A 26542-nucleotide genomic window follows, 5' to 3' on the forward strand; every position below is an offset into this window, starting at 1 on the left:
TTTGTGACCCCATGGACTATACAGTCTGTGGAATTCTTCAGGCCAGATTACTGGAGTGGGCAGCCCCAGGTCTCCTGCATTGTAGGTGGATTCTTTATCAGCTAAACCACAGGGGAAGCCCAACAATACTGGATTGGTAGCCTATCCCATCTCCATTGGATCTTCCTGACCCAGGAACTGAACCAGGGTCTCCTGTATTGGAGGTGGATTCTTTACCAACTCTGCTATCAGGGAAGGCATCTGTATAGCTCCACTATAGAAAAGTAGAGGCGATCACAGCAGGGATTCAAAGAGACAGAACCATGTGGGAGGAGTCTTCTAGATGAAAAAAAAAAAAAAAAAGAAGTTATCTTTAGAAGCTTAACAGTAAGATGGTTGATATAAGTGTTAAGAGCACAGACCTTGGAACCAATAGCCTGTGTTTGAAACCTGGCTTTACAATTTACTAACTCTGTGAGTTTGGGCTAGTTGTTTAACATCTTTTCTTGGGTTTCCTCATTAATTAAAGAGAGATACTAATATTTTCTACTCCTTGGACTTGTGATGAAGAACAAATCTTTGCTATATGTATTATGCGGAGAATAGTGTCTGGAAAACAAGAAGCACAATTATAGGCGTTAGGTACTGTCGTCATCATCATCATTTTCATTGTAAATATCACTTTTATCATAACATAATAATGAATGCATTGGTAGAAAAGTGTACTTTAAAGAGCTGTGATTGTGAAAGACAAGCAAAACAAAGATTAGATAATAACGCATTATGAGAACAATGCAACTGAAAGGGAATTTGATTGTTTCTATGCTACATAAAACAAAAGTTCAATCTCCAAAAGTTTTTGGACAAATGCATATAAAGATAATAATTTACATCTATTTTCAAAACTGGTGCATTTTAAACTTAATATACACAAATGAAAAAAACATTTACAAAGAAAACTTCAGATATAAAAAAATTGACATGGACCGTGAATATACCATTCAAATCACTAAAATATATTAAGAGTATATGAAGACTATAAAGACATCTGAAGAAGTCCTAAATATCTGTATATTAAGACAAACTTAATATAAATTTGTAAACCTTCAGTTGAAGGCCAATAGTTGAGAAGATGCTATTTTAAATTAAAGGAGTAAAGTTACAGCCAAGTTAACACCTTAAAATGAAACAAATTTATTAATTGAAAACACTATGTCTAAGATATGAGGCAAAGCAGCCACAAGATACTAACAGGGGAACATGTAATGAGCAACAAGGAGAATGACCTCCCATACAGCATACATTTTCTGTAATAAATATATCAATACAAATTTAACAGAAGGAAATCTGCCTATTCTGACTTGACACTTTTTTCCATGCAACTCATCATTAGTAAAACATGTCAAATAATCCTAGTGATTCCCAGTACCCCTATTTTTACAAAATGAAAGAACAAATCCTTTGTGATTTTGTAGGAGTCCTTTGGGAAATTACAAAGATAGTCATCTTTAAGTGGAAAGGTCGTTTATGATTTAATTTTTTAAAGAAATAGACTATTTTTTAGAGGAGTTACAGAAAACTTGAGCAGAATGTACAGAGTTCTCTCCCCAACTCTGTTTTTCCTATAATAAACATTTTCATTGGTGTGGTATATTTGTTGATGAACCAACTGGACAATAAACATTGTTCAGTTTTTTTCAACATTGAACAAATAATTGATGCACCAATATCAGTAAATTATTATTGCCTAACATCCATAGTTCACTCTTTATGTCATAAAATTCCAAAGGTTTTGCTAAATGCATGCAATGTCATGTCTCAACCATTATAGTATCATACAGTATAGTTTCTGGAGAAGGAAATGAATCCACTCCAGTTTTCTTGCCTGGAGAATCCCCATGGACAGTAGAGCTGGCGGGCCAGTCCATGGAGTCACAAAGAGTCAGACAGGACTGAGTGACTAAGCACAGTATAGTTTCACTGCCTTAAAATGCCCCCTTTCATACCTATTCATTGTTCTTCTCTACTCCCTGCCAACCCCAACCCATGATAACTACCTCTTTTTTTTCTTTACTATCTCTATAGTTTTGCCTTTTTAGAATATCATATAGTTGTAATTAAACAGTATATAGTCATTTAGACTGGCTTCCTTCACTAAACAATGTGCAGTCAATGTCCTCCATTTCTTTTTGTGGCTTGACTGCACCTCATTTCTTCTTGTTGCTGAATAACAATATTCCATTCACTTATTGAAAGACATCTTGGGTACTTCCAATCTTTATCAGTTTTTCTTGTGCATATGTTTTTTTTGGTGTGTGTGTGAATATGTTTTAAACTTCTCTGGGTAAGTACCAAGAAATGGGATTGCAAATAATGTGGTGAGAGTATGTTTAGTTTTGAAGAACAGCTTAGAAACTATTTCCAAAGAAGCTGCACCATTTTGCATTCCCATTGGCAGTTATTTCCAGTTGCTCCTCACATCTTCACCAACATTTCATCTTGTCCATGTTTTAGATTTTAACGATTCTAATAGGTATATATGGTGGATATTCAGTTCAGTTCAGTCGCTCAGTCGTGTCTGACACTTTGGGACCCCATGAATCACAGCACGCCAGGCCTCCCTGTCCATCACCAACTCCCAGAGTTCACTCAGACTCACGTCCATCGAGTCAGTGATGCCATCCAGACATCTCATCCTCTGTCTCCCCTTCTCCTCCTGCCCCCAATCCCTCCCAGCATCAGAGTCTTTTCCAATGAGTCAACTCTTCACATGAGGTGGCCAAAGTACTGGAGTTTCAGCTTTAGCATCATTCCTTCCAAAGAACACCCAGGGCTGATCTCCTTCGGAATGGACTGGTTGGATCTCCTTGCAGTCCATGGGACTCTCAAGAGTCTTCTCCAACACCACAGTTCAAAAGCATCAATTATTAGGTGCTGAGCTTTCTTCACAGTCCAACTCTCACATCCATACATGACCACAGGAAAAACCATAGCCTTGACTAGACAGACCTTTGGTGTCAAAGAAATGTCTCTGCTTTTGAATATGCTATCTAGGTTGGTCATAACTTTCCTTCCAAGGAGTAAGCGTCTTTTAATTTCATGGCTGCAGTCACCATCTGCAGTGATTTTAGAGCAAAAAAAAAAAAAATAAAGTTAGGCACTGTTTCCACTGTTTCCCCATCTATTTCCCATGAAGTGATTGGACCAGATGCCATGATCTTCGTTTTCTGAATGTTGAGCTTTAAGCCAACTTTTTCACTCTCCTCTTTCACTTTCATCAAGAGGCTTTTGAGTTCCTCTTCGCTTTCTGCCATAAGGGTGGTGTCATCTGTATATCTGAGGTTATTGATATTTCTCCCAGCAGTCTTGATTCCAGCTTGTGCTTCTTCCAGCCCAGCACTTCTCATGATGTACTCTGCATATAAGTTAAATAAGCAGGGTAACAATATACAGGCTTGACGTACTCCTTTTCCTATTTAGAACCAGTCTGTTGTTCTATGTCCAGTTCTAACTGTTGCTTCCTGACCTGCATACAGATTTCTCAAGAGGCAGGTCAGGTGGTCTGGTATTCCCATCTCTTTCAGAATTTTCCACAGTTTATTGTATTGTGATCCACACAGTCAAAGGCTTTGGCATAGTCAATAAAGCAGAAGTAGATGTTTTTCTGGAACTCTCTTGCTTTTTCCATGATCTAGTGGATGTTGGCAATTTGATCTCTGGTTCCTCTGCCTTTTCTAAAACCAGCTTGAACATCAGGAAGTTCACGGTTCATGTATTGCTGAAGCCTGGCTTGGAGAATTTTGAGCATTACTTTACTAGCGTGTGAGATGAGTGCAATTGTGCGGTAGTTTGAGCATTCTTTGGCATTGCCTTTCTTTGGCATGGGAATGAAAACTGACCTTTTATTTTAAATCTTTTAATGATATATAATGTTGAGCATATTTTTCTATGCATATTTTCTATTCATATATCTTTTTTGATGAGGTGTCTGTTAGGGTCTTCTGCCCCCCCTCCGTTAACATTGAGTTGTTTGATTTCTTAATGTTGAGTTTTAGGAGTTCATTGTGAACTAAAGAATACAAGTCTTTTATCAAATATTTGTTATACAAATATTTTCTCCAGGACTATGGCTTGTCTTTTCATTTTTTGAACAGTACTTTCCTAAGAGAATAAGTTTTTAATTTCCTAAGAGAAGAAATTTTTAATTTTGATTAAGTCCAGTTTTGGTACCTGGGTCTGGAAGATCCCCTGGAGAAGAAAAGGCAACCCACTCCAGTATTCTTGCTGGAAGAATCCCATGGACAGAGAAGCCTGGCAGGCTACAGTTCATGGGGTCACAAAGAACCAGATATGACTTAGTGACTGAATACCACCACCGTTATCCATTTTTGAGTTGTTTTGTGGAAGTAGCAGGCCAATGTTTAGATTTATGTTCTTGTGCCAAATATCCAGTTGTCTTAACTAAATGTCAATTATTCCATTTGTTAAAAAGACTTTGTTTCTGCATTTGATTGTTTTTGCTTTTTTTTTTTAAATAAAAAATTGGTGGTGGTTTAATCGCTAAGTCACGTCCAACTCTTGCAACCTCATGGACTGTAGCCTACTAGACTCCTTTGTCTCTGGGATTTCCCAGGTGAGAATACTGGAGTGGGTTGCCATTTCCTTCTCCAGGAGATCTTCCTGACCCAGGGATCAAATCCAGGTCTCCTGCATTTCAGGTGAATTCTTTACCAACTGAGCCACCAGGGGAGCCCCAAATGTAGTTGAGTATATTTGCTTGGGTCTATTTCTTTTTCTATTTTCTGTTCTATTGATCTATTAATATTTGTCTATTCTTTCACCAGTTTTATGCTAGTTTGACTACTGTAGTTATTTTTCTTGACTGATTTGTGTTTACATACTGAATATCTCTTTTTTAAGCAACTAAAAAAGGAATGCCCAGAGAACTAAGAACATGTACATGACAGAATATATTTGTGTAAACTTGATTGGCACTTGTGAAGTATGGAAAGAGAACAAATGGACTTTGTAAAAATGGAGAAACTGACCAAGCAAAAAGTCAGCATATCTATTTCATTCAAAATTAACTTCAGTATCAGATAATTCTTGAATTTACATAGTGAATTTTCATAGAACCTGTATATATGAATCTCTTAGGCCCTATGAAGTTCTAAGTCATCTACTGTAAACAATGTGAAGAGTCAAGCACTAAATGTCCAACATTAATTAATTGGTTAGGCAAATTACAAAAGGTTTAATTCTTGGAATATTAAGCAGATACATTATATTAACAAACTTTCCTCAGGTGGAAAACACTTACTGTATAGTCTGTAATGTGAAATTAGAATACAAAATTTATAGAATGAATGTAAACAAAATGTGATTAAAAGAAAAAATATAAATAAACACGAGTGCTATATTTGTATAAGGGAATATACAATGGACCCTGTCTACAACTTTATATTTTTCATTTTCTACAAGAAGCACCTTTTAAAAGAGTTTGAGAAATAAATACTTCACATACCATAAAATTTACCTATTTAAGGTCTACAATTCAATGAGTTTTAGCATATTCATAAAGTTGTGCAACCATCGTTACAATCTAATTTTAGAATATGTTCATCACACACCAAACAAACCCTGTACCCATTAGTGGTCAGTTGCTGTGTTCTCTCTACAACACAGACCTAGCCATGCACTCATTGACTGTCTTTATAGATTTGCCTGTTTTGCATATTTCAAATAAATGGATTAATGTAGTATGTGGTCTTTTTGTGACAATTTTTTCTACTTAGAATGATTTCCTCAAGGTTACTCATGTTTGTGTATCACTGCTTCCATTTTATGGTCTGGTAATATTTTACATTTTATTCATCCATTCATCAGGTGGTGGACATTGACTCTGCCATTCCAGAAGTGATTCTTCTCCATATTTTCCTTTAAAAAGAGAAGCAAGTTATCTTTAAAACTTTATATTTTGATAGGAAATCAAATGTTATATGCACATTTGCACACATGTCTACCTTTGTTTGTGAATGAAGGTGGGAGCTTTGAAGAGGGTTCCCTGGGTTTAGTATTAAAATAAGGAGAGAAGAAAAGTAGCATTTATAATAGTGGTCATGTGGTTTATAGTCATTGTAGGGTCTCTAGATCCTATCTATAGAGTCGTTATTGTTTTAGTCACTAAGTCACATCTGACTCTTTTGTAACCCCGTGGAGTATAGCCTGCTGGGCTACTATGTCCATGGGATTTCCCAGGTAATACTGCAGTGGGTTGCCAGCTTGTCCTTCAGGAGATCTTCCTGACCCAGGAAGTTCCCTTCCTGGGTCAGGAAGACATTCCTGACCGCATGTCTTGTGTCTCCTGCATTGGCAGGCAAATTCTTACCGGTGAGCCACTGGAGAAGCCCATATTATAATTATATATTGTTGTTGCTCAGTCGCTGAGCTGTGTCTGACTCTGTGATCCCATTGACTGTAGCACGCCAGGCTTCTCTGTCCTTCACTGTCTCCTGGAGTTTGCTCAAACTCATGTCCATGGAGTCAATGATGCCATCCAACCATCTCATCATCTGTCTCCCCTTTCTCCTCTTGCCCTCAACTTTCCCAGCGTCAGGGTCTTTTCCCGTGAGCTGGCTCGCCACATCAGGTGGCCAAAGTATTGGAGCTTCAGTTTCAGTCCCAGTCCTTCCAATGAATATTCAGTGTTGATTTCCTTTAGGATTGACTGGTGATCTCCTTGCGGTCCAAGGGACTCAGAAGAGTCTTATCCAACAACACAGTTCAAAAGCATCAATTCCTCAGTGCCCAGCCTTTTTTATTATCCAACTCTCATATCCGTACATGAAAACTGGCAAAACCATAGCTTTGACTATACAGACCTTTGTTGGCATAGTAATGTCTCTGCTTTTTAATACGCTGTCTGGGTTTGTCATAGCTTTTCATCCAAGAAGCAAGACTTCTTTTAATTTCATGACTGCAGTCACCATCTGCCGTGATTTTGGAGCCCCCCCAAAATAAAGTCTCTCACTGTTTCCATTGTTTCCCCATCTATTTGCTATGAAGTAATGTGACCAGATGTTATGCTCTTAGTTTTTTGAATGTTGTGTTGTGTGTGTGTGTGTGTGTGTGTGTGTGTGTGTGTTTTAAGCCAGCTTTTTCACTCTCCTCTTTCACATTCATCAAGAGGCTCTTCTGTTCCTTTTTGCTTTCTGCCATTAGGGTAGTGTCATTTGCATATCTGAGGTTATTGATATTAATCCTGGCAATCTTGATTCCAGTTTGAGCTTCATCCAGCCTGGCATTTTGCATGATGTACTCTGCATATAAATTAAATAAGCAGGATGACAATATACAGCCTTGACATATTTCTTTCCCAGTTTTGAACAAGTCTGTTGTTCCATGTCCAGTTCTAATTGTTGCTTCTTGACCTTAATACAGGTTTCTTAGGAGGCATTTTAGGTGGTTTGGTAATCCCATCTCTTTAGATTTCCACAGTTTGTTGTGGTCCACACAGTCAAAGGCTTTATTTAGCATAGCCAATGAAGTAGAAGTAGATGTTTTTCTGGAACTCTCTTGTTCTCTCCATGAGTCAATGAGTATTTTCAACTTGATTTCTGTTTCCTCTGCTTTTTCTAAGTCCAGCTTGTACATCTGGAAGCTCTTGGTTCATGTGCTGTTGAAACATAGCTTGAAGAATATTGAGCATTATCTTGCTAGCATGTTAAATGAATGCAGTTGTGCAATAGTTTGCACTTTCTTTGGCATTGCCTTTGTTTGCAAGTGGAATGAAAACTGACCTTTTCCAGTCTTGTGGCCACTGCTGAGTTTTCCAAATTTGCTGGCATATTGAGTGCAGCACTTTAACAGCATCTTTTAGGATTTGAAATAGCTAAGCTAGAATTCTATCACCTCTATGAGCTTTGTTCATAGTAATGCTTCCTAAGACCCACTTGATATGTACTCATTTTTCTGTAATTGCCCTGCCATGTGCACATTGTGTGATTGAGGGCAATCATGGAGCCTCCTAAACCTTTAACCTTCCTCCTGTCTGAATTCCAATTTTAATAGTTCATGAGTGTGGGTGTACATGTGTGCTAAGTCCCTTCAGGCTTGTTGACTCTTTGTGAACCTATGGATTATAGCCTACCAGGCTCCTCTGTCCATCAAATTCCCCAGGCAAAAATACTGGAGAGGGTTGCCATACCCTCCTCTAGGGGGTCTTTCTGACCCACGGATTGAAACGGCATCTATCTTTCCTGCATCAGCAGGAGGATTCTTTACCACTAATGCCACTTGGGAAGTCTCTATAGAGTCATAATTTCTGATAATAAAGATGAACAGATATTTAAGTGATAAATTGCTTTCAGTAAAATAAACTCACCTATTTGATGATGTTCACTGCAGCACTGTTTATAATAGCCAGGACATGGAAGCAACCTAGATGTCCATCAGCAGATGAATGGATAAGAAAGCTGTGGTACGTATACACAATGGAATATTATTCAGCCATTAAAAAGAATACACTTGAATCAGTTCTAATGAAGTGGATGAAACTGAAGCTTATTATACAGAGTGAAGTAAACCAGAAAGAAAAACATCAATACAGTATACTAATGCATATATATGGAATTTAGAAAGAAGGTAACAATAACCCTGTATGCGAGACAGCAAAAGACACAGATGTATTGAGAAGTCTTTTGGACTCTGTGGGAGAGGGTGAGGGTGGGATGATATGGGGGAATGGCATTGAAACATGTAAAATATCATATGTGAAACAAATCGCCAGTCCAGGTTTGATACATGATACAGGGTGCTTGGGGCTGGTGCAGTGGGATGACCCAGAGGGATGGGATGGGGAGGGAAGTGGGAGGGGGGTTCAGGATGGGGAACACATGCACACTCATGGCAGATTCAAGTCAATGTATGGCAAAACCAATACAATATTGTAAAGTAAAATAAATTAATTAAATTAAAAAAAGTATTGCATCTGTCTGGATGGTCAGTTTAGGGACCAATCATGCTTAAATGTATAAAAAAAAATCTGTAATTAATAAATGATTATGTATTTAAAAAACACTTTATTCATAAGAAAAATCAATGTTTTTGTGGTGTTTATGTGCAAAGTATACATGGCCAAATATTAGGTATGGGTATATTTTATAGTAATCCAATATAAAAAATTACCTAGACTATAATTAAATTGGTATACATTAAGACAAACCAGAATCATCAAAACCTAAATACCAAGGTAGTATATAAATAAAATATTTTTTTAAAACTTCTAATATGTCAAAGTCAACTGAAATTTTCAGGAGGATCAGCAGAAATATGTTGAGACATAGCTCAAGAAAAAAGTGAAAGAGATAAAATTAGAGTGCTCATCTGGGAAGTCCTATAAAAATAGCTCTACAAAGATGTGAAAAAATAGTTAAAAACTTATCAATGAATAATAAAATATGTTTTCAGAATTAAAGGCCTCATGTAATGATTAGTTAATGAAAAAAAACTTATAAATTTATGTTCATCATGAAATTTCAGAAGAGATAAACATGATTCTTAAAATCACTGAGGAATAAAAGCACATCAGAGAAAGGTTTGGAATTACTTCTCTGTAAGACTAGACACTGGTACTTAGTCTTCAAAATTTCTGGCCCCAAATTTCTAGCATAGAATTCTAAGGTCAGTAAAAATGAGTATGGGGAAAGAATAATGATCTTTTCATGCATGAAGTATCTTTAAAATTCATCCAACATGCCATTTCTCTAGAAACTACTAGAAGATAATCTCACAAAATGAAGACTAAACCAAGAAATAGGATCATATTGAATTCAGAAAGGAGAAGATTAAAAAACATCTCAGAGATAACAGTGATGCACTGGATAAACAACAGAGAAATACTGGGATAACTAAGCAACACACCTCGGGAATAACCAGCCAGATTGAAATATTGGAACAGGAGGAAAATTACACAAGTTTCTATTGATGATAATGGGGAATTGGAAATCAGACCCCCACTCCCATTCATTGTTCCAATAAAACTAAAATTTGTACAGCATTTGATATTTATCAATTGAACATTTAATTCTCAGTGGTGACAAGTTACAATAGTATATGCCTGAGTACCAATCCTTGAAATTCCAATGCTTCTGTATTAGAAGGGAATGAGGAGGAAGGGAAGTGTGAGTTGAGAATACAATATCCTGTGGATTCAGTATGCCTGCAATGCAGGAGACCTGGGTTCAATCCCTGGTTGGGAAGATCCCCTGGAGAAGGAAATGGCAACCCACTTCAGTGTTCTTGCTTGGAGAATTCCATGGACAGAGGAGCCTGGTGGGCTACAGTTCACACAATGTTGCAGTCAGACATGAATGAGTGACTTTCACGTTACTTTATCACTTTACACTATGAGAGATTTAAATCCTTATCCTCCAGTTGTGGAGTGTTTATTCAAAACTCAAACATCAGGAAATTGCATCAAATGCAGAAGCAAAAGGAGAATGAGTTTAAAGAATTGCAAATGGTTATTTCCTGAAATTGCTAACCTCAGAAACCGAAGAAGAAATGGGGCATATAACTACTGTGCTTTGTAATTATTATGAAACTACTTGAATTTGAGACTGACATGGATTTATTCAGCTTAAAATGAATGTTTAAAAATAACCATAGCAAAATATATAATTCATTTAGTTCTATCACCTAAAAGAAAGTGGTGAAAGGAGAAGAGAAGAAAAAACAGCAAGTACTTCTGCCAGTACTCTTTTGTACTCCATGAGGAAGCCCAAAGGAAGAAGAAGACCAAAACTGAGGGCAGTTTGGTTATGGGACTCTCACTGGAACAATTTCATTAAATTATTCTTCCTTTTTATTTTTCCAAAATCAAGCAATCATGCACTTTTTATGATGAAATGACTGAAGAGCCCCTTTATAGTATATACAATACAAGGATAACTTTCCTGACTGTTGACATTCTGTTTCCAATGCAACCAACATCCTTAATACAACCCTATCTATCTGCTTCTTATAAATTTATTCCATTAATATGTTTCTATTTAGTATGTTGTAAAAATTAATTTCTGTATGACTAATAGGGGTATGCATAGGAGTGTACTCAGCATGTATGAAGCTATCTCCATCATCGTTATGCTACTGGCAGTTGTCTGCTTGCAGTGAAAAGAAGTACATTTTGCAGCATCTTTCCTTGACAAATTTAAATGTTTTAGCTAATATATTTTCCACAGAGACAGTTATAGGATGCAGAGAGAGGTACAAATTACCGTCATGTCAATTATAGGAATGCTTTTACACAACAGGTATAAGTAGTGGGTCATGAGAACCACTAGTCTCCTTCTTGATACTAATAACCTAGTGCCAATCAAATTCTATATATGTGGGTAGTGGCTTTTGAGGGAGGTGATAAAAATGAACAAACCAATTATTCCTTTTAAATGCATACCTTGAGCACACAAGACAATTATATTAGGCCATGTTCCAAGCAAAGTGAGAACAGGAACCCAGCACTGATAGTCTCTCTTCCCAGACCTTTTCAAAGATATCATAAACAGAACCTGGCATTAATGTTTACAGAGAAGAGACAGCTTGTTAGAAATATTTGGATATTACTTTGCAGGGTAATACCAGATAATGTTCAAATCACTGTTAGCATTCCTGAAAGAAGAATATGCAAAAGAGCTCTTTAAGGTGACAGTTTATGCTTCTTTTATAAGAGAGATTCTTAACCTGAAGCCCATGGGCTCCCAAGGGTCTGTGGAAGGATTCAGGGTTTCAACACAAAAATCCATGCATTATGAGAGGCAAAAGCTTGTGTCTATATCACTTTATTACCAGAAGTACATGTAACTTTGTTACTAATAAAAATGAGAGATTTTATATATCATGAAACAGTTATTGCAGATATTTTGATCAGTAGTTCATGCTCGTTAACACTTCATTATTGTAATTATTGAGTATACTATTAGAACTTATTACTTTAGTCATTAATAAGGAAATAATGTAAGTTTTTAAAAACTATATTTCAATATATTTTTATGTTTAATTTAATGCATTATATTCATTTAAAAACATTATTATGAAAAGGAGGCCAGGCTTTACAAGACTACCAAAGTGACCTATAGATCAAAAAGTGGTTGCAAATATTTGGTTAAATTCAGAGATAAAAATATTCTGCTTTTGAATCTGAGGTTGAGTGGTGCTAGTGGTAAAGAGCCCACCTGCCAGTGCAGGAAACAGAAGACACACAGGTTTGATTCCTGGGCCAGAAAGATCCCCTGGAGGAGGGCATGGCAACCCACTCCAGTATTCTTACCTGGAGGAGAGGAGGAGCCTGGTGGGCTAGAGTCCATAGGGTCCCAAAGAGTGACATGACTGAAGTGACATAGCACACACGCACAGAATTGAGTACTCAGCTTAATGTTAGGAAGTCAGGTGTTATTTGGGAATGGCTTTGACATTTTGTTTTTCTTTTTTTTTTCTTTTTGAAAGAAGGGCAGAGTGCTTGATTGTTTAGAAGTCTTCTAGAGCGTATACAGATCTAATGTAGAAACATGAAACATAAAACTTTAAACACTTTGAAATACTGTATTATAGCACCAAGTCAACAGGGAGGAAGAGAGAGATTTCCTGGGAGATAGAGATAATGGATAGAAATTCCAAGTGTTGATGGAGACATTCTGAAATGGCCAGAGCATGATTTAGCAGTCCATTTTCATGTCATTGATTTTTCACTGTGATTGAACTGAACTTGTTTGTTCATCAGAAATTGCCTCTGGTACCTGCTTTTTGCTCCTTTTTCTTTCTTTTTTTCCTCTTCATCTAAATCATGTCATATTATTCCTTATTGTTATCAAGCAGCAGAATATGACATTCCAGAGAGGAGAAAGGATTTGGACATTCAAGATCTTTGTCAGTAGCTGATCACACTACTGACAGTCATAAGAAATCAGTGCTTTCTATTGTCTTAGTTGATGTGATTTTTTATCACAAATTTTATTTTTATCAGTGTAAGAAATGAAAGTTAAAAACACCTGATATATGTTGGGAAGCATTATTTTTTTTTTCATTCTTAATTTGGTACCTGGTCAAACATATTCAGTGATGATTGTTGTTTTCAAATTATATATGATTGCTAGGATAAAGAAATCTAGAAGGTGTATCTCCAGAACTATCAATTATAATTGATAGTTGATATTATAATTGATATAATTATTCTTCAGAAATCCCTTTTGAGTGTATCTCAGTGATGTGATGCTCTGACTCACTTTAAACATATGTGACATTTGTAAGTTTGATCTTTCTTCACACAGTAAATTGTAAACTAATACAGAGACCAAATATCATGTGCTTTATGTAAACCCTTGCATAGAATATGTATAGCAAAATGCACTATCACTGGTCAACAAATATTAAAGAGATGGTAGCATATGATAGAGATTTGGTTTTTACAAGTATTATATTTGTGATATTTTGCATGATTCTGCAACACAGTGATCTTATTTTACATCTTGTTTAGAGTCATCATGCATATTTGATAAAGATTTTCAAGCCATAATTATAAAATCAAGTGATTTTATAATAATGTGCCTCTAAAAATATTTGCTTTAAGAATCATATTCAGGATAAAATTCTCTGGCTGCAATAACTTCTCTGAGTGTAAATATTTTTTTCTTATTATTCTTAATCTTTGTATTTACCATACTTTCACTGAAAAACAACCCAAAAACTCTGCTTCATTTTTCTACAGTTATTACATTATCCTTCCCCTGTTATCATTGCTTCAGGTCTTATATATTAGATTTCTTCTAGTGGTTTCTTAGTAGTACTTAGATGACTTCCAATCCATTTGATTATCTTGTGCTAATTCTTCATTTTTATCAATTTGGTTATCAGTATTGGAGTCCGTTTGTACAGTCCACAATTTCTTACCATAGAGAATAATAACAGACCAATGATAAAAGCTTTTGAAAATCTCATCCTCACATGATGGTGGTGATAATATTTTAACAACTTTTTTTAAAATTTAAATTTATTTATTTTAATTAGAGGCTAATTACTTTAAAATATTGTATAGGTTTTGCCATACATCAACATGAATCTGCCATGGGTGTACACGTGTTTCCAATCCTGAAACTCCCTCCCACCTCCCTCCCCATACCATCCCTCTGGGTCATCCCAGTGCACCAGCCCCAGGCATCCTGTATTCTGCATCAAACCTGGACTGGCGATTCGTTTCATATATGATATTATACATGTTTCAATGCCATTCTCCCAAATCATCCCCACCCTCTCCCTCTCCCACAGAGTCCAAAAGACTGTTTTATACATCTGTGTCTCTTTTGCTGTCTCGCATACAGGGTTATTGTTACCATCTTTCTAAATTCCATATATATGTGTTAGTATACTGTATTGGTGTTTTTCTTTCTGGCTTACTTCACTCTGTATAATCGGCTCCAGTTTCATCCACTTCATTAGAACTGATTCAAATGTATTCTTTTTAACGGCTGAGTAATACTCCATTGTGTATATGTACCACAGCTTTCTTATCTATTCATCTGCTGATGGACATCTAGGCTGCTTTGAATTAGACTTGAAAAATGGGACTTGTTTTTCTTTTGGTATATCTTCTTTTTCTTTTTTTCTTATGGGAAGGTTATATTATCTAGTTCGGATGATTTATATAATGATTCACTATGTTAACATATAACATATGTTGTAAGATACAACATATCACTACATAACAATATAATATGCTTATTTAGAGCATGAACTTTGGATCTAGATTGCCAGGGCTTAAATGCTTCCTTGCTATGTGACCTTGGACAAAATACTTAACTTCCTTTGCTTCCTAATCTCTAAAATGGGCACATTCTATTGTTAATTAAATCAAATGAGGAAGGCAGCCTGTACCGAAGATGTTGGAGAAATAGACTTCACCTTCTGATGAGAAGAGTAATGACATCACATTGCAAAGGAATCTTGATATTAGGGGATATAATTCATTGGAGGACATTTTCACAGGATAAACCACTTGTTGACAAATTAAACACAGAATTTGTGTTCTTACAGGGTAAGTGATCTGGGTTAAAGGAGAGATTATCCTTTAGATAATTACATTGTTGTGCTGAGCACATTTAACATTTACTTTCCTGGAAACTTTCAATTATTCAATATAGTATTGTTAGCTAAAGTCATCATGCTATACTATAGAGCCCCAGAGCTCATAACTAGAAGTTTGTGCACTTTGATCAACATCTCCCCAACTCCCCTTTCCCCTCCATCCCTGGAAACTACGAATCTACTCTTTGTTTCTGACTTCAGCTTTTTTAAGATTGCACATATAAGTGAGGTCATTCAGTATTTGTCTTTCTCTGTCTGACCTGTTTCACTAAGCATAATGCCTCAAGGTGGATCATGCTGTCACAAATGACAGAATCCTTCTTTTCATGGGTAAGCACCATTCCATTTATATATATATATATATTTCTTTCATTCATTCATGAATGGGCACTTCAGTTATTTCCATGTCTCAGCTATTGTGAATACTGCTGCAGTGAACATGGAGGCTGCAGGTATTTCTTTGGTGTCTTAGTTGCTCAGTAGCGTCCAACTCTTTGTGACCCCATGGACTGTAGCCAGCCAGGCTCCTCGATCCATGGAATTCTCCAGGCAAGAATACTGGAGTGGGTTGCCATGCCCTACTTCAGGGGGTCTTCCTGACACAGGGACTGAACCTGGGTCTCCCATATTGCAGGCAGATTCAGGGTTTCATTTATTTGCATTGGTATCTGCACATTTGATAGTAATGCTGAAGAAGCTGAAGTTGAATGGTTCTATGACGACCTACAAGACCTTCTAGAACGAACACCCAAAAAAGAAGTCCTTTTCATTATAGGGGACTGGAATGCAAAAGTAGGAAGTCAAGAAACACCTGGCTGCTGCTGCTAATTCACTTCAGTCGTGTCCAATTCTGTGTGACCCCATAGACGCCAGCCCATCAGGCTCCTCCTTCCCTGGGATTCTCTAGGCAAGAATGCTGGAGTGGGTTGCCATTTCCTTCTCCAATGCATGAAAGTCAAAAGTGAAAGTGAAGTCGCTCAGTCGTGTCCGACTCTTAGAGACCCCATGGACTGCAGCCTACCAGGCTCCTCCATCCATGGGATTTTCCAGGCAAGAGTACTGAGGTGGGGTGCCCCTGCCCTCTCCAAAGAAACACCTGGAGTAACAAGCAAATTTGGCTTTGGAGTACAGAATGAAGCAGGGAAAAGGCTAATAAAGTTTTGCCAAGAGAATGCACTGGTCATAGCAAACACCTTCTTTCCACAACACAAGAGAACACTCTACACATGGACATCACCAGATGGTCAATACTGAAATCAGAATGAATATATTCTTTGCAGCCAAAGATCGAGAAGCTCTACACAGTAAGCAAAAAAAAAAAAAAAAAAAAAAAAAAAAGACCAGGAGCTGACTATGGCTCATATCATGGTCTCCATATTGCCAAATCCAGACTTAAAGAAAAGTAGGGAAAACCACTAGACCATTCAGGTATGACCTAAATCAAATCCCTTACGATGATACAGTGGAAGAAACTATGGATGGAGGTTCATGAAATTGACAAGGAGACAGGGAGCAGACTATCCCCAAGAAAAAGAAATGCAAAAAAGCAAAATGGCCATCTGAGGAGGCCTTACAAATATATGTGAAAAGAAGAGAAGCGAAAAGCAAAAGAGAAAAGGAAAGATATACCCATTTGAATGCAGAGTTCCAAATAATAGCAAGGAGAGATAAGAAAGCCTTCCTCAGTGATCAGTGCAAAGAAATAGAGGAAAACAACAGAATGGAAAAAAAACTAGAGATCTCTTCAAGAATATTAGAGATACCAAGGGAACATTTCATACAAAGATGGACTCATCGTAAGGGATTTGATTTAGGTCATACCTGAATGGTCTAGTGGTTTTCCCTACTTTTCTTTAAGTCTGGATTTGGCAATATGGAGACCATGATATGAGCCATAGTCAGCTCCTGGTCTTTTTTTTTTTTTTTTTTTTTTTGCTTACTGTGTAGAGCTTCTCGATCTTTGGCTGCAAAGAATATATTGAGGAGGGTTCAGGATGGGGAGCACATGTATACCTGTGGCGGATTCATTTTGATGTTTGGCAAAACTAATACAATTATGTAAAGTTTAAAAATAAAATAAAATTAAAAAAAACAAACAAACAAAAAAAAAAAAAAAAACAAAGATGGACTCAATAAAGGAGAGAAATGGTATGGACCTAACAGAAGCAGAAGATATTAAGAAATGGCAAGATTACACAGAATAACTATACAAAAAAGATCTTCACGACCACGGTGATGTGATCACCAACCTAGAGACAGACATTCTGGAATGTGAAGTCAAGTGGTCCCTAGGAAGCATCACTATGAACAAAGCAAGTGGAGGTGATGGAATTCCAGTTGAGCTATTTCAAATCCTAAAAGATGATGCTGTGAAAGTGCTTCACTCTATATGGCAGGAAATTTGGAAAACTCAGCTGTGGCCACAGGACTAGAAAAGGTCAGCTTTCATTTCAATCCAAAAGAAAGGCAATGCCAAAGAATACTCAAACTACCACACAATTGCACTCATCTCACACACTAGTAAAATAATGCTCAAAATTCTCCAAGTCAAGCTTCAACAGTACATGAAACATGAACTTCCAGATGTTCAAGCTGGTTTTAGAAAAGGCAGAGGAGCCAGAGATCAAATTGCCAACATCTGTTGGATCATTGAAAAAGCAAGGGAGTTCCAGAAAAACACCTACTTCTGCTTTATCAGCTATGCCAACGACTGTGTGTGGATCACCACAAACTGTGAAAAATTCTGAAAGAGCACCTGACCATCCTCTTGAGAAATCGGTAAGCAGGTCAGGAAGAAACCATTAGAACTGAACATGGAACAACAGACTGATTCCAAATAGGGAAAGGAGTACATCAGGGCTGCATATTGTCACTCTGCTTATTTAACTTATATGCAGAGTATATCATGTGAAATGCTGGGCTGGATGAAACACAAGCTGGAATCAAGATTGCTGGGAGAAATATCAATAACCTCAGATATGCAGATGATACCACTTTTATGGCAGAAAGTGAAGAAGAACTAAAGAGCCTCTTGATGAAAGTGAAAAAGGAGAGTGAAAAAGTTGGTTTAAAGCTCAACATTCAGAAAACTAAGAACATGGCATCTGGTCTCATCACTTCATAGCAAATAGATGGTGAAAGAGTGACAGACTTTATTTTTGGGGGCTCCCAAATCACTGCAGATGGTGACTGCAGCCATGAAATTAAAAGACGCTTATTTCTTGGAAGAAAAGTTATGACCATCCTAGTCAGCATATTAAAAAGCAGAGACATTACTTTGCCAACAAAGGCCTCTCTAGTCAAGGCTATGGTTTTTCCAGTAGTCTAGTATGGATGTGAGATTTGGAATATAAAGAAAGCTGAGTGCCAAAGAATTGATGCTTTTGAATTGTGGTGTTTGAGAAGACTCTTGAGAGTCCCTTGGACTGCAAGGAGATCCAACCAGTCCATCCTAAAGGAAATTAGTCCTGAATATTCGTTGGAAGGACTGATGCTGAAGCTGAAACTCTAATACTTTGGCCACCTGGATGTGAAGAGGTGACTCATTTGAAAAGACCCTGATGCTGGGAAAGATTGAATTCAGGAGAAGGGGACGACGGAGGATGAGAAGTTTGGATTCCATCTCTCAATGGACATGAGTTTGTGTAAACTACGGGAGTTGGTGATAGACAGGGAGCCTCATGCGCTGCATTCCGTGGGGTTACAAGGAGTCGGACACGACTGAGTGACTGAACTAAACTGCACAATTGAGGATGGAATCTCTTCTTCATCCTTTCACAGCAGTTAGGATGGCCTGCTGACTTGCTTACTTGTTCTGGCAGGCTGTAGGGTATACTTCATAGCTGCCTAGCATCTCTGGCCAGGCCTCCTAACCCTAAACATATGGGCTGGTTACTTGCTTCCTTGCCCAAGCAGGGCCCTAGAATGAGCTCTGAGGCTGGGATGGCCTACCTGCTGATAAGTAAAACTCAGAAGAACTGCTGACTAAGCTTAGTGGCCATGTGGGGTCACCAGCTTGGCTCTGTAGATAAAGATAGCCACCGGTCCTCTGCTCAGGTACTACTGCCAGCAGGAAAGAAGTTCGCCAAGACCTGCATGCATGTTGCTGTGAAACCTGTCACCCTTTTATGTCTCTAGCTGATTCCCTGGAGGCAATAACTAAGGCCTATTCGAAGCTGTAATGCTGGAGAAGTTGGATGTCTGCCTTGGGCTTTCCTTTTTCCGCTGGAGAAACTATAGGTCCTTAGTGTGGTTCTGTACCAGCCTAGGGGAAGAGTGAGGCAGTCAAAAGGAATATCTTCTCACCCTTATAATGTGGTTTTTCACAATTCTTGTCATCCAGGAGGTTGCTTTAACCTCACTCCCAAGTGCTGGGATTTTCACAAAGGTGTCTCATCTGTGGATAGTTGCCAGTAACTCTTTCTTTGAGGGAAATTTAAATCAGGAACCATCTGTTTCTCCATGGAGCTCTGTCATTCTATCTTTATTTCTAATACAAATTTTGGGTGATTCTTATGCCTAGTAATATTAGAAAACCACTGGTTTGTTAGAGTTGGGATTCCACACTGACTGTATTAAAGAAATGTATATGTTCTCCTGTAACACTCAGAAGCCCCCATCTTTTTCTGTAGTTTGAAAAAAAGATATAATAGTCTAGTTAAATTTCATTTTACCATCATTTATATCATTGCAACCAAGATAATAAATATTTTGTATTCCAACTCAAAAGAGCAGGTACATAGACTCCTACCTCGGTAGAGAATTTTTAAAGAGAATTCTAATAATAAATATTAGAGAGAATTCTCTGATATGGTGACAAGAACATCTTTTGTGACCGAGAATACAGTTTCTTATCAGCAGGGGCAGGAGTACTCTTGGGATAGAGTATATTAAGTTCCAGAGGGACGCCCATAAGTAAAGGCAAAAGATTTCATGTGGAGATAAAATTTTACATACATTTAGGTATAGGTTAAATGTCAGCAGGACTTATCACTAGGACTTAGGCATGTAGTTAACGTTCATTTTATTCACAGGCTATATATGTCAAAGTCTTCCCAGGAAGATATTTCAGACAAAGAGTTTAACTGAGTGCTTTCAATAGCCTTTGAAGGGTGGGGGAAAGAAATGTCAGAGAAAGCTCATAGTAATGTCAGGAAATTTTTAAGCTGCAGAAATTACAGGAAACCAGCACTGCTAATTCCAGAAACCTGTAGTACCTAATTAATCAATTCATTGGTGAATATCTGGAAGACAAAGCATAATCTTGCTTCCAGCCAAAGTCAGTGTGCTTCCTTATTATTGTTATCATGAAATAAAAAGGAATTCTAGTTTTCATCTACCTCTAAAATCTTTTGAAAGTGACTTTCTTTGGCAGAATCTAAACTGGAACTCAGCTAGGGATTTAATCTTAAAATGTAGTTTTCTATGCTTCTTTTCTCACAGATACAGGAGAGAGATTCGAGAGTCTGATATATTGCCCAATACATGTAGACATTATCTATGTAACCTAAACTATAATCATATATGACATTCTTCCCTCTTCTGAGATTAAGAGAGACTGGGGAGCTCATTAGAATATAGATTCCTAGTATATCCCCAATTGAACCAAGTATCTATACTGTTAAGAAGCACGAAAAATATCCTCACTGATAGTAGATTTTAAGAATCACTACCCAAGGGCTTTCTTGGTGGCTCAGTCGGTAAGGAATCTGCCTGGAATGCAGGAGATCCAGGCTTGATCCCTGGGTCAGGAAGATCCTCTGGAGAAGGGAATGCCAACCCACTCCAGTATTCTTGCCTGGAGAATTCAATGGACAGAGGAGCCTGGTGGGCTCCAGTCCATGGGATCACAAAGAGTTGGACACGACTGAGTGACTAACAGGCATGTTAGTCAGGCATGCCCTAGGAGAACCAAGTTATTATCTGTTTCAATAAGCTGTATGTCATACATTTTGAATGAAAAACTAAATGTGGAATGGATTCTGGAAGCAAAAGCTTATTCATGTATTTACCAACATACACACATCAATATACACTTGCCTATTTAATATTATTAAGTTTAACAAAATTGCTACAGCTGATTTGGACACAGTATCATTGAGCTTAAAAATACATTTAAAAGTGTGAAAGATAAAAGTTTTGGTATAAACTGAAAATAATTTTATAAGAATAAATTTTAGATTATTCTTAAGTTATGATTCTCTTCATGGTTAAGGGAACAATTAAAGATATTCCCACAGTAATTGTAATGATTCTAAATGTGAATGGCTATGCAATTTTAAAGAAGCTTACTTTTTATTTCTAAGGTAGGTTAAATTACATTTTAACTATTTATATTATGTAAATTCATCATATAGTTGTCTTTATAAAATATATTTCTTAGTGGAAATAATGTCTAAAATGTGGAAGCAGGGTTCATTATTCTCAAAAGCCCCTTTCTCATCTAAAATTTGTTAATCTATAGTATTTTTGGTTCATTTAGGAAAAAGAGCCAGATGATATTCAGTTAAATTTTCCTAATGTTCAAGTTACTTTCAACCAAGTTAGATCTGGCCTGAAAGAACTATGTCTCCAAGGAAACTTTATTCTTTTTATAAATCCATAAATACTTTCAGGAGGTTGCCTCTCTTACTCTCAGAGGCATCTCGTGACTTGATAGCAACTGGTGGAAAATTTAACAAAAACATCTTAAGTTCATTTCTTTTTAGTCCAGATTTTTCTGCACAGGATGAACATTTTAAGTTACTGTTCTCCTTTTAATCCCTTTCCAAACCCCATCAACACCATTTACTTGATCATTTCTTACTCTGCCTGCACTAGCCTGAATCAGGATTCTTCCTTGATCTGTTCAGTATTCCAGCCTCCCTTGTGTCTGTGCCACCTTAGCTGACATGCACTTGTTCTTCCACAGTTCTCTATACCTGCAAGCAGCAGGACAAACTTTCTCTCTTTCGGGTAGAGCATAACCCTAAAGATTGATAACCCGACAAAGCAATTACAGTAAAACTCTATTACAAAGCACTTCACTATTTCACAGATTCAATTATACCTTGGGTCAAGCTATGACCACTGTGTACATTGTGCATTTCTCTTAATATAACACAGAAGGAGCCTACCAGGTGGGTGTTATCTTATCCTCTGACATCAGCATTATTACAGTGGTCTCTTTTATTGCATTGATTCATGCTCCTTGATAGAAAAAAAAAATTACTTTCTATGCAATTTTCAAGGACTAGCAGATAAACAATGTCAGAAAATAATATCAGGCATCGTTTTGTCTTGTAATATAACCTTATCCCATTACATATTATCCCAGTTATAAATATAGGTGGTGATTTACAGTCATAAGCCAAATATTTAAAAAATGATTTTCTATGAAAGGTGTTCTAAGAAGATATGATATTTGACTTAAGTGAAAATATTTATTCACATGATGGATGATAGCAGATGCCTCTGATGCCTGCAGTCACATCCCTTCATCCCACAGTTCTGCACACTTTGTGCTAAGGCTCCCATTCCATGCTTTGATCGTCTGTCTTCACGACAGACCCAATAGGCATGGTGCCAAGGCTCACACTACTTTTAGGAGCCCACAAGAATCTTTTAAATTTATTTTAAAATTAAAAGAAACAAAACTTTTAACTCTATAAAAATATTTTAATATATAATAGTAATGTATTTTTCTTTATACAAATGCAGTCATAAAGTGAAAATTTAAATCCTTTTTATGGTGAAAGGGGCCAATCACAGTCATAATGTGATCTTGCATGTCTTTCCACTTTTCCTATGGTTCTTGGCTTGGCCTTATAGAAGTACAGCTAGAATGTACAGTGGAGTGAACATACCTGGGGCCAACAAGGTGGAAGGAAGAGTCGGGTAAACAATTTTTAGAGACATTTTTATAATTTTCCTGGAAGAATCAAGTCCCTTTTGTCCCTTTATCACAGTTTCACATGCTCTATAAAGCACATCTGTATCCATTTTTCTTCATGTTTTTCTTACAGTTTCTTACTTTATAGATATAGAGAACACAGATTAAGACTTAATTCTGTACTTCACCACCAATTTTAGTCTTAAAATTCTTGTTCCCAATTATATTTTCTTTTATACAAACAGATTTATCAAGATTTAATTCACATAGCATAAAATTCTCCATTGTGAAGTGGATCATTTGATGGTCTTCAATATATTTACAGACTTGTACAATCATCACCATTAACTAATTTTTAGGTGTTAGTTCTTTTTTTTTTTTAATTTTATTTTATTTTTAAACTTTACATAACTGTATTAGTTTTGCCAAATATCAAAATGAATCCGCCACAGGTATACATGTGTTCCCCATCCTGAACCCTCCTCCCTCCTCCCTCCCCATTCCATCCCTCTGGGTCGTCCCAGTGCGCCAGCCCCAAGCATCCGGTATCGTGCATCGAACCTGGACTGGCAACTCGTTTCATACATGATATTTTACATGTTTCAATGCCATTCTCCCAAATCTTCCCACCCTCTCCCTCTCTCGCAGAGTCCATAAGACTGTTCTATACATCAGTGTCTCTTTTGCTGTCTCGTACACAGGGTTATTGTTACCATCTTTCTAAATTCCATATATATGCGTTAGTATACTGTATTGGTGTTTTTCTTTCTGGCTTACTTCACTCTGTATAATAGGCTCCAGTTTCATCCACCTCATTAGGACTGATTCAAATGTATTCTTTTTAATGGCTGAGTAATACTCCATTGTGTATATGTACCACTGCTTTCTTATCCATTCATCTGCTGATGGACATCTAGGTTGCTTCCATGTCCTGGCTATTATAAACAGTGCTGCGATGAACATTGGGGTACACGTGTCTCTTTCCCTTCTGGTTTCCTCAGTGTGTATGCCCAGCAGTGGGATTGCTGGATCATAAGGCAGTTCTATTTCCAGTTTTTTAAGGAATCTCCACACTGTTCTCCATCGTGGCTGTACTAGTTTGCATTCCCACCAACAGTGTAAGAGGGTTCCCTTTTCTCCACACCCTCTCCAGCATTTATTGCTTGTAGACTTTTGGATCGCAGCCATTCTGACTGGTGTGAAATGGAACCTCATAGTGATTTTGATTTGCATTTCTCTGATAATGAGTGATGTTGAGCATCTTTTCATGTGTTTGTTAGCCATCTGTATGTCTCCTTTGGAGAAATATCTATTTAGTTCTTTGGCCCATTTTTTGATTGGGTCATTTATTTTTCTGGAGTTGAGCTGTAGGAGTTGCTTGTATAGTCTCGAGATTAGTTGTTTGTCAGTTGCTTCATTTGCTATTATCTTCTCCCATTCTGAAGGCTGTCTTTTCACCTTGCTAATAGTTTCCTTTGATGTGCAGAAGCTTTTAAGGTTAATTAGGTCCCATTTGTTTATTTTTGCTTTTATTTCCAATATTCTGGGAGGTGGGTCATAGAGGATCCTGCTGTGATGTATGTTGGAGAGTGTTTTGCCTATGTTCTCCTCTAGGAGTTTTATAGTTTCTGGTCTTACGTTTAGATCTTTAATCCATTTTGAGTTTATTTTTGTGTATGGTGTTAGAAAGTGTTCTAGTTTCATTCTTTTACAAGTGGTTGACCAGATTTCCCAGCACCACTTGTTAAAGAGATTGTCTTTAATCCATTGTATATTCTTGCCTCCTTTGTCAAAGATAAGGTGTCCATATGTGCGTGGATTTATCTCTGGGCTTTCTATTTTGTTCCATTGATCTATATTTCTGTCTTTGTGCCAGTACCATACTGTCTTGATAACTGTGGCTTTGTAGTAGAGCCTGAAGTCAGGTAGGTTGATTCCTCCAGTTCCATTCTTCTTTCTCAAGATCGCTTTGGCTATTCAAGGTTTTTTGTATTTCCATACAAATTGTGAAATTATTTGTTCTAACTCTGTGAAGAATGCTGTTGGTAGCTTGATAGGGATTGCATTGAATCTATAGATTGCTTTGGGTAGTATACTCATTTTCACTATATTGATTCTAATTTTTAATATTTGTATCACCCCCAAAAGAAATCTCATACCAATTTGTGATCATTTCCTCTTTCTTCTTTCCCCCAGGTCCTGAAAATCACTAATCTGCTTTTTGTCTACATAGATTTGTATATTCTGGATGCTTTGAAGTTATATAATGTGAAGTCTTTTGTGATTGGCTTCTTTCACTTAGCATAGTATTGTTAAGGGATATTCATGTTGTAGCATGGATGGTACTTTGTTCATTTTTATGGCTAAATAATGTTCCATTGTGTGAATACATTACTTTTGTTTATTCATTCATCAGTTGATAGACATTTGTATGGTTTCTGCTTTTTGGCTATCAAGTATAATGATGTTATGGACATTTGTGTAAAAGCTTTTGTGTAGACATATATTTCAAGTCTCTTGGGCTTTTACCTAGGATTGATACTGCTGAGTGAAATTGTGACTCTGTGTTTAACATTTTTAAGAACTCCCAAATTGCTTTCAAAAGTGCTTCACATTTTTGCATTCCCACTGGCAGTTTCTGAGTGTTCTAATTCATCACATCCTCACCAACACTTGTTGCTTGTTTTTATTTTTATTTTTTTATTTTAGTCATTCTTATATAAAGGGACATCATATTATAGTTTTGATTAGCATTTTCCTTATGACTACTTATATCAAGCATGTTTTCATGTGCTGTTGGACATTTGTATATTTTCTTTGGAGAAGTGTCTATGCAAATATTTTGCACATTTTTAATTGGGCTGCCTTTTCAAATGATTTCTAAGAGTTCTTTATATGTTGTGCATACAGTATCATTGTCAGATAATTTATTGTAAACATCTTCTCCCATTCTGTATCATTTCATTTTCTTTGAATTGAATGTTTTTGGTATTAATAAAGTTTATTTTTTTCTTTAATTGTACTTTTACCATAATACCAAAGAAACCATTGCCTAACCCCAGGTCACAAAGATTCATACCTATATTTTTCTTAGTTTTATATTTTAAGCTTTTATATTTGTCTGTGATTAATTTGGAATTAAATTTTTTACATGATGTGAAGCGTGGATTCAATTTAATTCATTCTTTGTGTGTGGATATCTAGATGACCCAACATCTTTTGTTGAAACAGCTGTTACTTTCCCACTAAATATTATTGATAACTTGTCAAGAACCAGTTGACCATACTGTAAGAACTTATTTTTGTATTCTCAGTTTTATTTCATTGATCTACATATCTATCTACATGCCAGTACCTCATGTCTTGATTAATGGAGTTTTTAAATAATTTTTGAAATCAGGAAATGTGAATCCAACAACCTTACTCTCTTTTCAAAGACTGTTTGGGTTATTCTGCATCATTTGTATTTTCATATGAATTTTAGGAGCAGCTTCTCAGTATCTACTAAAGAAAGGCAGCTGAGCTAAATGAGAAAAGTTGTGTTGAGTTTGCAGGTTAATT

At 36.8% G+C, this 26542-nt stretch overlaps 1 long non-coding RNA gene across 2 annotated transcripts in view; it reads left to right on the forward strand.

Moving 5' to 3' along the window:
- Positions 1 to 25995, forward strand: part of LOC123334532 — a 48312-nt gene extending 22317 nt beyond the window's left edge. For both annotated transcript variants that reach the window (XR_006552536.2, XR_006552537.2), the window contains exon 3: positions 25178 to 25995. This is a non-coding gene — a long non-coding RNA (uncharacterized LOC123334532). The remainder of the gene's footprint in view (positions 1 to 25177) is intronic.
- Positions 25996 to 26542: the final 547 nt, after the last annotated feature.

Source organism: Bubalus bubalis, chromosome 7 (genome assembly GCF_019923935.1).
Source record: "Bubalus bubalis isolate 160015118507 breed Murrah chromosome 7, NDDB_SH_1, whole genome shotgun sequence".
Taxonomy (NCBI): Eukaryota; Metazoa; Chordata; class Mammalia; order Artiodactyla; family Bovidae; genus Bubalus; species Bubalus bubalis.